Source organism: Nicotiana tabacum, chromosome 2 (assembly GCF_000715075.1).
Source record: "Nicotiana tabacum cultivar K326 chromosome 2, ASM71507v2, whole genome shotgun sequence".
Classification (NCBI taxonomy): Eukaryota; Viridiplantae; Streptophyta; class Magnoliopsida; order Solanales; family Solanaceae; genus Nicotiana; species Nicotiana tabacum.
Window position 1 is genome coordinate 8,042,959 of NC_134081.1, and position 9,396 is coordinate 8,052,354.

General features: G+C 39.9%; 1 non-coding gene across 1 annotated transcript; it reads right to left on the bottom strand.

The window, feature by feature from the left end:
• Positions 1-4,657: 4,657 nt before the first annotated feature.
• LOC142173890 (small nucleolar RNA R71) lies at positions 4,658-4,764 on the bottom strand. The gene has a single exon (XR_012703250.1). It is a non-coding gene; the product is annotated as a small nucleolar RNA R71 (small nucleolar RNA).
• Positions 4,765-9,396: the final 4,632 nt, after the last annotated feature.

Genomic DNA, 9,396 nt, shown 5'->3' on the forward strand with positions numbered 1-9,396 from the left:
CAAAATATCTATAAAAACAGAGAAATAGACGGGAAAAAAAGAGAAGAACTTTAGAAGCAAAAAAATCACAGAGAAAACATAGAAGAGACAATATGTAATTTCTTATGTTATAAAAAAGGATCTTTGTATCATTCAACATAAGTTAAGCGGAAAATTTGCTCATGTTAATTAGCACAACATGATCATAAAAGCAGATTCCTTTTAAAATTTGAATTTCAGGTAATAGTTGGGACCAACAAAATTATATTCTTTTTTCTTTTCAATTATTTTAGGTGGTTTAAAATTAACTTTAGGATTCTTAAGCTAAATAGTCGTACATCCAATTGCTTAAGCTAAAAATGCCCGTTAAATATATAATATATATGTACAATTTATATATATATATATATATATGAACAATCATGTATCATTAGTGTATATTTTTTGTATATCTGCTAAAAAAGAAAACAATAATCGTCTATGTGTATGAAGATCCCAAAAATTGTAGCCTAATATTTAGCATATGTTTATTGGGCCGCACACAATACGGGCTATCGGTTACTAGTACTATTAATAAGAGAGAACCATGAGGAGCTTCTGGTTCATGTAAATTTACGAACAAATTCATAAAAGTTTAGTTTATTACTGTTTTGCCCGTAGACTTGCTGCTCAGTTGACTGAAAAGCCAGTACTCCTATTTCCTATAATTTGTTATTATCACTTTTAGCCCCTGCTAGAGACTATTTACGTTTGGTAGCCAAAAAGTGTATCAAAATTGTATAATTTTTATATATAACATATAAATTGTATATATATATAAATAATATATAAAAAATATATATTTTTTTGGCTATTATTTTAAGAGCGACTATATAATATTATTTTTTCTATAATTTTTATTGTGTCCCGGTAATGGATAGAGTTGCAGTCCTTTTTGGAAATCTAATTTTGCCCCTTCTTTGCACTTAATTACAATAAATGTACATATACACTTTCGTAAATCCCAGAGATACACGATCCTTCTTTCAATACCTAAAAGGGAATCATAGTTGCTGATGTCACATGAAGTGACACATGCTTTCACAAAATTTTCTAACGAAAAATGGCCAAAAATACCGCTAACTTATGGAAAATGACTCACAAATACCCTCATTCCACCTTTTGGCCATTTAGACCGAATCGTTGTCGAAAAATCGAACTCCGACGACCATACCTGAAGGCACTTTACCGGCAATCTTTATTTCCTTTTCCGGCAACTTTCAGATTCTTGGCGACTGAGGAACTCCACAAGTTTGTTTCCTGGAAAATCCACATGGCCACAAACGAAAAATTTCGGCTTTTCACTATCCTTCCCGTTTCCACTCTGTTTTTTAAGCTCAGAATTTGCCCTCCTTACTAACAAAACCAACAGGACAGGGCATTGAGCTAGCGTACTGGTCTAGGGAGCACAAGCTCTATATGTTTTACATGAGCTTTGGGATTAAAAAACAGTGAAGATTGCAGTTGTAGTGAGGATGAAGAATCAGGGGTTTAAGGTTAAAAGAAACGGGTCAGTAGTGGGGCGGGTTTATAAATTGGGTGGGTATTAATTTAGTTATGAGTTGTGGCAAATCATAATAGACCACGTGTCTGTTTTAAAGAGCCAAATTTGACCCAGATTTTGACCGTTAGTTTGAGCCAAAATTTAACGGTGGAAGAAGGATATTTGTGAGCCATTTTTCATAAAGGACGTGGATATTTTTAAATCAAAAGGTGGAAGAAGGATATTTGTGAGCCATTTTTCATAAATTAGGGATATTTTTTTGCCCTTTTTCCAATTTTCAATTGTCAGCTCCAACTTATTTTCGGAACTTATGCTATAAACTTTTTTCTTTCCGAAAGTAAATTTCAAATTTGGAAATCGACCCAAATTTTATTTTTTGGCCCTAAAATGTCAAAAAATAAGCAACGGTCATGCTAAAATCGTTATTATTGCTCATTAGGTCATTTTTTATGCCCCGCAAAATTTTAGATGATTCGGATCCGGTATCCCGAATTCATGCAGATGGCGTGGATTATAACACGCGAAAATTTGGAATCGGCCCGAGTGCTAGTTTTTTGGCCCTAAAATGCTAAAAAATGAGGAACGGTCATGCCGAATCCATGGTTATTGTTCATTAGTCATTTTAATGGTCCCACAAAATTTTAGACGATTCCGATCCGGTAACCTGGATTCATGCAGATGGTGTGGACTATAACATACAAAAATTTGGAAATCGGTCAGAATTTCTATTTCTTAGCCCTAAAATGCCAAAAAAAATGAACGGTCATGCCGAAAAAATGACTATTTTTCATTAAGTCATTTTTGATGGCCCCGCAAAATTTTAGACGATTCGGATCCGGTAGCCCGAATTCATGGAGATGGCGTGGACTAGAGCACACGAAAATTTGAAAATCGACCCGAATTCTAGTTTTTTGCCCTAAAATACCAAAAATGAGGAATGGTCATGCAAAAACCATGGCTATTGTTCATAAGGTCATTTTTGATGGCCCCGCAAAATTTTAGACGATTCAGATCCAGTAGCCCAAATTCATGGAGATGGCATGGACTAGATGATGTTTGGCTATAATTCTATATTTTTATTGCATTCCTTACCTTACACTTTAGGTTCTTTAATGCTAAACTATACTATATTTGCGCTGAATTGAGTCTATTCTATGTGTAGATCCATTGGAGATGAAATTGGAGCAAAGTGAATATTTAAAGTATAAATCATGCTCGAAAGCAACATGAAAGAAGAAAGAAAGAATTGAGCGGAATGAAAATGAAGCAGCAGGCATAGCAAGCCAAATGGATCGTGTTAGAGCAGGAGAGGCGAGCTGTTTTGCGCGCGACGCAAGGGCTTAGGCAAGGTCAAGCTCACGGCAGAGCTGGCGACACAAGGGCTGAGGCGAGGCGGAGCATGCGGCAGAGCTCGCGGCGCATGGTCTATAGCGAGGGAGTTCCGAATTTTAAAAGCCTATTTCGTCTCCTTGTTGGGTTTGGACTTGGGCTATTTCGTTTAGGTCTTTTCCTACACATATAAATATTCACTAAACATCACTTTTGGGGTAGTTGTTGCGACCAGAGGCAAGAATAGCAAGTGAAACAACTTTTGGGGTGGGGGGTGGGGTGGGGAGAATCATCAAGTTCATATTCCTTCATCTTTTCATTGTAATTTTTTTATGCAAAATACTTGGAAAATTGTTACTACGAATATGAGTAGTTAAACTTCTAATCTGGGGTTTGATGGAACCTATTGAAGGATGATTTTTTCATTGCGTTTAATATAAATTCGACATTTACTTTTCTCTACTTGTTCAACTATATTATTATTGTTGTTGGTTGAAGGCCCCTCAATTGACTGTGCCTATTTAGTGTGTACTGCTCGAGAGAGAGTATGTATTTAGGTAGTTGTTGAACAACACCGCTCCTAACGTATTTGAGAGATCAATACGGAGGGTTTAAATGAGGTATTAGAGATAACGAAACCTTGGTGAGATCATAGTGAGCGGTAAATTAGTGCTAGCTAGCATAGTTCGAGAGAATACGTCTAGTAAATTGTGGTAGTTTCTCGAGAGAGAGCTACACACTTAAAGTACTCATGATCGGTAGGGAATACTTAGGTGAATTTATAGGAACCGTAGCGGGGGATATTCCGACAATAGGGAAAATCAAAACCCTAGACCTTTCCAATCTTGTCTACAACATTTGCTTTATTATTAGTAAAATTATAGCTTTTCAATTACCTTTCTTTGAGTTAGTAAACCATCAACTCATTATTCAATATTTCTGAAGGTTTATTATTTGGATTCTTACGAAACTAGTGGTTGTGATTAATAGGTTAATTCCCGGTGGGATTCGACTCCGGACTTATAAATCAGATTATATTTGCAACGACCGCTAAACCTCTTAGGAGGCATAGTTGGGCGTGATCAAATTTTGGCGCCGTTGCCGAGGAATTAACGGTGTTATTAATTACGGCTAAAAGAATTGTTAGAATTCGTAGTTTATTCAACTTTCTCGACTTGAAATTCATTATATTGAAACTCTAACGTTTGTAGTCTTGTGTGTTACAGGTGTATGCCTAGAAACTCCTCAAGAACTGGTGAATTGTACGGAGCATTACCGGACCCTGAGAAAGTTTTCAAGGCACTAAATCGAGCAAACAAGAAAGACAAACAACAACAGAACTCAACAGAACGAATTAAACTAAACATAGGTGACGTAATATACAACCATAATAATGAGAATGACCCGAACAACCAGGGTGTGGCACCTCTTGTGCCAGAAGCAGCCTTGTCTGATTGGGCACAACCTATCGTTGAAAATATGGCTACCGCAATTGCAGTCCCTCAGATATAAGCAGAATCATTTCAAATCACAAACAACATGCTACATTTGTTACAGAACAAGTGACTGTTCTCGGGGTCTTACATTGAAGATCCTTAGCAGCACCTGAAAAATTTCCTGTCGATTTGTGTCACGCAAAGGCGACCAAATGTGACACAAGAAGCAATAAGGCTGTTGTTGTTTCCATTCTTGGTGATGGGAGAGGCTCAAACTTGGCTTAATTCGCTCCCCATAAATTCCATTACCACTTGGGAGGAATTAGTTAAGCAGTTTTTGAACAAATTCTACCCACCCAATAAGACTGCCAAGCAAGTTGATGAGATATTGAGCTTCAGGCAGAAACTAACTGAAACATTGCAAGAAACGTGGGAGAGATTCAAAGATATGCTGGTTAAGTGTCCACATCATGGCATTCCAGATCAGATGTTGGGGCGAAAGTTCTACATGGGATTGGTAGACAACTTGAATGCCAATGCTGATGCTTCAGTAGGTGGAGCATTTTTGAGCAAATCATTCAGGGAATGCAAGGTCTTACTTGATAAAATGGCTCAAAACTTAGGATGGATGACAAGAGACTCTACAATCACTCTTGTAGTTCACTCAATAGCTTTAGACCCAAACAACTCCATGGATGAGAATATGGCTACGATGATGATGCAATTGAGTATCCTAACCAAAAAGATTGATGAGTCAGGCCAGAAGCAGGTGCACATAGCTGACACGACAAATGAAGGATTATGTACACCATGCATTAATCATCCATATGTGTGCTCGTTGAGTGGTGAAAGTGACAATCAGAACTATCAAGAGAATATGAACTATGTGGGCAACTATGGAGGCCAGAGACAAGGCAGTCAGACTTGGGGACAACAAAATCAACAATATAGGCCACCACGTCAGCAGTACAACAATAATAATAATAATAATCTTGGAGCTGCACGACAACAAGGTCAGGCTATGCCTTATCAAAGGCAACAAGGGTACAATCAGCAGAATCAACTACTAGCTTATCAACAACCTCAACAACAATAGATAGTGTGACAAGAAGATGGGTTGTTTGAAATTAAATGAATGCTGCAACAATTCATTGGGTCCAGAGGAAAAATGGAAGAAAAGGTCCACCAAATGCAAGAAAAGGTAGTATCACACGACTCAACTATCAAGAGCATTGAGATTCAACTAGGGAAAATATCCATGGCCCTTAACACTCGTCCTTAAGGGACATTACCTGCAGACACACATGTTAACCCGAAAGAGCAGGGCCCGAAATAGTTGATGGCTGTTAGTATGAGGAATGGTAGAGACCTTGATCTAGAGCAAGAAATTGCTCGCGAAAGCCGACCGACCGAGATGTTTGTGCCAGTACCGGTTGAGGTAGATGAGTCAACAAAGCTGACATAAGTAAGAATCCAACCAACCCAGGAGGAAATAAACAAGAAAAAAAAGTTTAAATAGGGGATTGAGGAGGTACAAGCGAAGGCATTAGAAAAAGTGCCCGAGCAGGATCAAACTCAAGTCACGGGAAAGAAGCGACCTCAAACACCCTTCCCACAAAGATTGGCCAAATATCAGAAAGATGAGCAATATAAGAAATTCATGGAGATGTTGAAGCAAATCCAGGTGAATATTCCATTGATTGACGCCTTGAGGGAGATGCCTGGGTATGCAAAAAATGATGAAGGACTTGATGTCTCGCAAGTTTGACTTTCAAGACTTGGCCACGGTTACACTAACTTAGACATGTAGTGCTGTAGTGACGAGATCCATAACTGAGAAGTTGTGCGACCCAGGGAGTTTCACAATCCCATGCACAATAGGCAACTATGCTTTTGCTAAAGCATTGTGTGATTTGGGGGCGAGCATATACTTGATGCCCTTGACTATCTATAAAAGGTTAGGCATTGGAAGAGCAAGACCCATATCCATGTTACTACAGCTAGCTGATCGAACGGTGAAGAGGCCATCAGGTATACTTGATGATGTACTGGTGCAGGTTGGAAAGTTTGTATTTCCGGCAGATTTTGTCATTCTGGACTGCCGGGTTGACGAAGAGATTCCCATAATTTTGGGAAGACCATTCTTTGCCACCAGGAGAGCTTTAATTAATTGTGAAACTAGGGAGCTAAAGATGAGACTGAATGATAAAGAGATAACATTCAATGTGTAGAAGTCTATGCGGCGACCTAGTGAGTTTGCTAACTGCTCTCTGATAGAAGTTGTGGATGTGATTTTGGAGGAGGAACATGAGGCTCTGAATGTAAAAGACCCTCTAGCAGCCTGCCTCATGAATTTAGAAGAGGTAGATGGTGAGGACTTGGCGAAGTGGGTTTTGGCTCTTAAAGGCCAAGGGTACTGTAAAAGAGAGCTCGAATTCGAGCCTTTACACTTAGAGAAGAAAAAAAAACCCCTCAAGCTCAGCCATAAATTGAAGAGCCACCACAATTGGAGCTAAAACCGTTACCGTCTCACCTCAGGTTTGCTTTCTTGGGACCTAACTCAACTTTACATGTTATTATCTCATCTAGTTTGTTAGATGTGCAGGTAGAACAACTTTTGCATATGTTAAACGAGTGCAAGGCTGCAATTGGTTGCACCATTGCAGATATTAATGGTATCAGCCCGCCATTTTGTATGAATAAGATTCTACTGGAAGATGGGTACAAACCTTCTAGAGAACATCAAAGAAGGCTGAACCCCAACATGAAAGAAGTGGTGAAGAAAGAAGTTATCAAGTGGTTAGATGTGGGAATCATCTTCCCCATCTCTGACAGTAACTAGGTCAGCCCAGTTCAGTGTGTGCCAAAGAAGAGAGAATGACTGTAGTGCAAAACGAGAACAACGAGCTGATCTCAACAAGAATAGTCACGGGATGGCGAATTCCTATGGACTACAGAAAATTGAACAAGGCCACCTGAAAAGACCATTTTCCGCTACCATTCATTGATCAAATGCTAGACAGATTAGCGGGGAGGTCCCATTTTTGTTTCCTGGACGGATACTCGGGGTATAACCAGATCTCTATTGGCCCGGAGGATAGAGAGAAAACGTCGTTCACCTACCCTTATGGTATCTATGCCTTTTGGAGAATACCGTTTGGCCTATGCAACGCACCCACCACATTCCAAAGGTGCATGATGGCCATCTTTACAGATATGGTAGAGGAAATAATGGAGGTTTTCATGGATGGCTTCTCAGTGGTGGGAAACTCATTCGATGATTGCCTTATGAACTTGAAAAGAGTATTGAAGAGGTGTATGGAGACTAATCTGGTATTAAACTGGGAAAAGTGCCATTTTATGGTACAAGAAGGTATAGTCTTGGGGCACCTAGTGTCGAGTAAGGGCATTGAAGTGGATCGCGCAAAGGTGGATGTAATAGAAAAGTTTCCACCACCCACTTCCGTCAAGGCGATAAGAAGTTTCTTTGGCCACGCCGGTTTCTATAGGCGATTTATAGAAGATTTTTCCAAAATTGCTAACCCATTGTGTAAATTGCTTGAAGAAGATTACTTCTTTTTATTTTTTCATGACTGCAGGGTAGCTTTTGAGGAATTGAAGAAGAGGCTGGTGTCTGCACCTATCATAGTTGCACCCGACTAGGAGCAACCATTTGAGCTTATGTGTGATGCAAGCGACTATGATGTGGGAGGAGTTCTTGGGCAGCGGAAAAATAAAGTCATGCATCCAATCTACTACGCAAGTAGAACCTTGAGTGGTGCCCAACTAAATTACACAGTGACCGAGAAGGAGATGCTAGCACTGGTGTTCGCATTTGACAAATTCAGGTCATACCTGATAGGCTCGAAGGTAATTGTTTATACTGACCATGCTGCTCTCAGGTACCTAATTGATAAGAAGGAGTCAAAGCCATGCCTGATTCGATGGGTGCTACTGCTGCAAGAATTTGACTTAGAAATCCGTGATCGAAAGGGAACGGAGAACCAAGTGGCTGATCACTTGTCTAGGCTGAAAGGAGCAGAGAAGAAGGTTGAGTTGGAAGAGATTGTGGATACTTTCCCGGATGAAAAACTATTAGCCACGAACCTTGAGGTAGCGCCATGGTATGAAGACATTGCAAACTACCTGGCGAGCGGTATTGTTCCCTATGACCTCTCCTCTGTCCAAAAGAAAAAGTTCTTTCGTGACTATCACATGTATTATTAGGATGAGCCTTATCTGTTCAGGATTTGTGTTGATAACATGATCCGAAGATGTATTCCCGAGATAGACCAATCTTCTATTTTGTAGGCTTGTCACGCATCCCCATATGGTGGCCATTTCGGGGGAGTACGGATAACTGCAAAAGTGTTGGAGTCAGGCTTTTATTGGCCGACATTGTTCAAAGATGCACACTTCTGGGTGAAGGGCTGTGATGAATGCCAACGAACCTGGAATATTTTCCGCCGACATGAGATGCCCATGAACCCAATTCAGGAGGTAGAAGTGTTTGATGTATGGGGAATCAATTTCATGGGTCCTTTGGTCAACTCATATGACAACAAGTACATACTCGTAGCTGTGGACTATATGTCAAAATGGGTGGAGGCTGCAGCGCTCCCGAAAAATGATGCAAAAGAGTCATTGGTTTCTCGAGAAAGAATTTATTCACTCGATTTGGCACTCCAAGGGCAATAATCAGTGACAGAGGCACACACTTCTGCAACCGAGATTTCGCAAAAGTGTTAGAAAAATATGGTGTTCGCCACAAGGTTGCCAACCCATATAATCCACAAATAAGTGGGCAAGTGGAAGTGTCGAATAGAGAAATCAAGAGTGTGTTGACAAAGACCGTGAATACTACAAGAACGGATTGGGCAAAAAAGTTAGACGATGCACTCTGGGCCTATCGTACCGCTTTTAAGACTCCAATTGGCATGTCACCATATAAATTGGTATTTGGAAAAGCGTGTCACTTACCTGTGGAGTTGGAGCATAGAGCCTTGTGGGCCTTGAGGCAGTTGAATCTCGACATGGAAATAGCGGGTACAAGTAGAGTCACAGGGTTGCATGAGCTTGACGAGTTCCGTTACCATGCTTTTGAGAGTA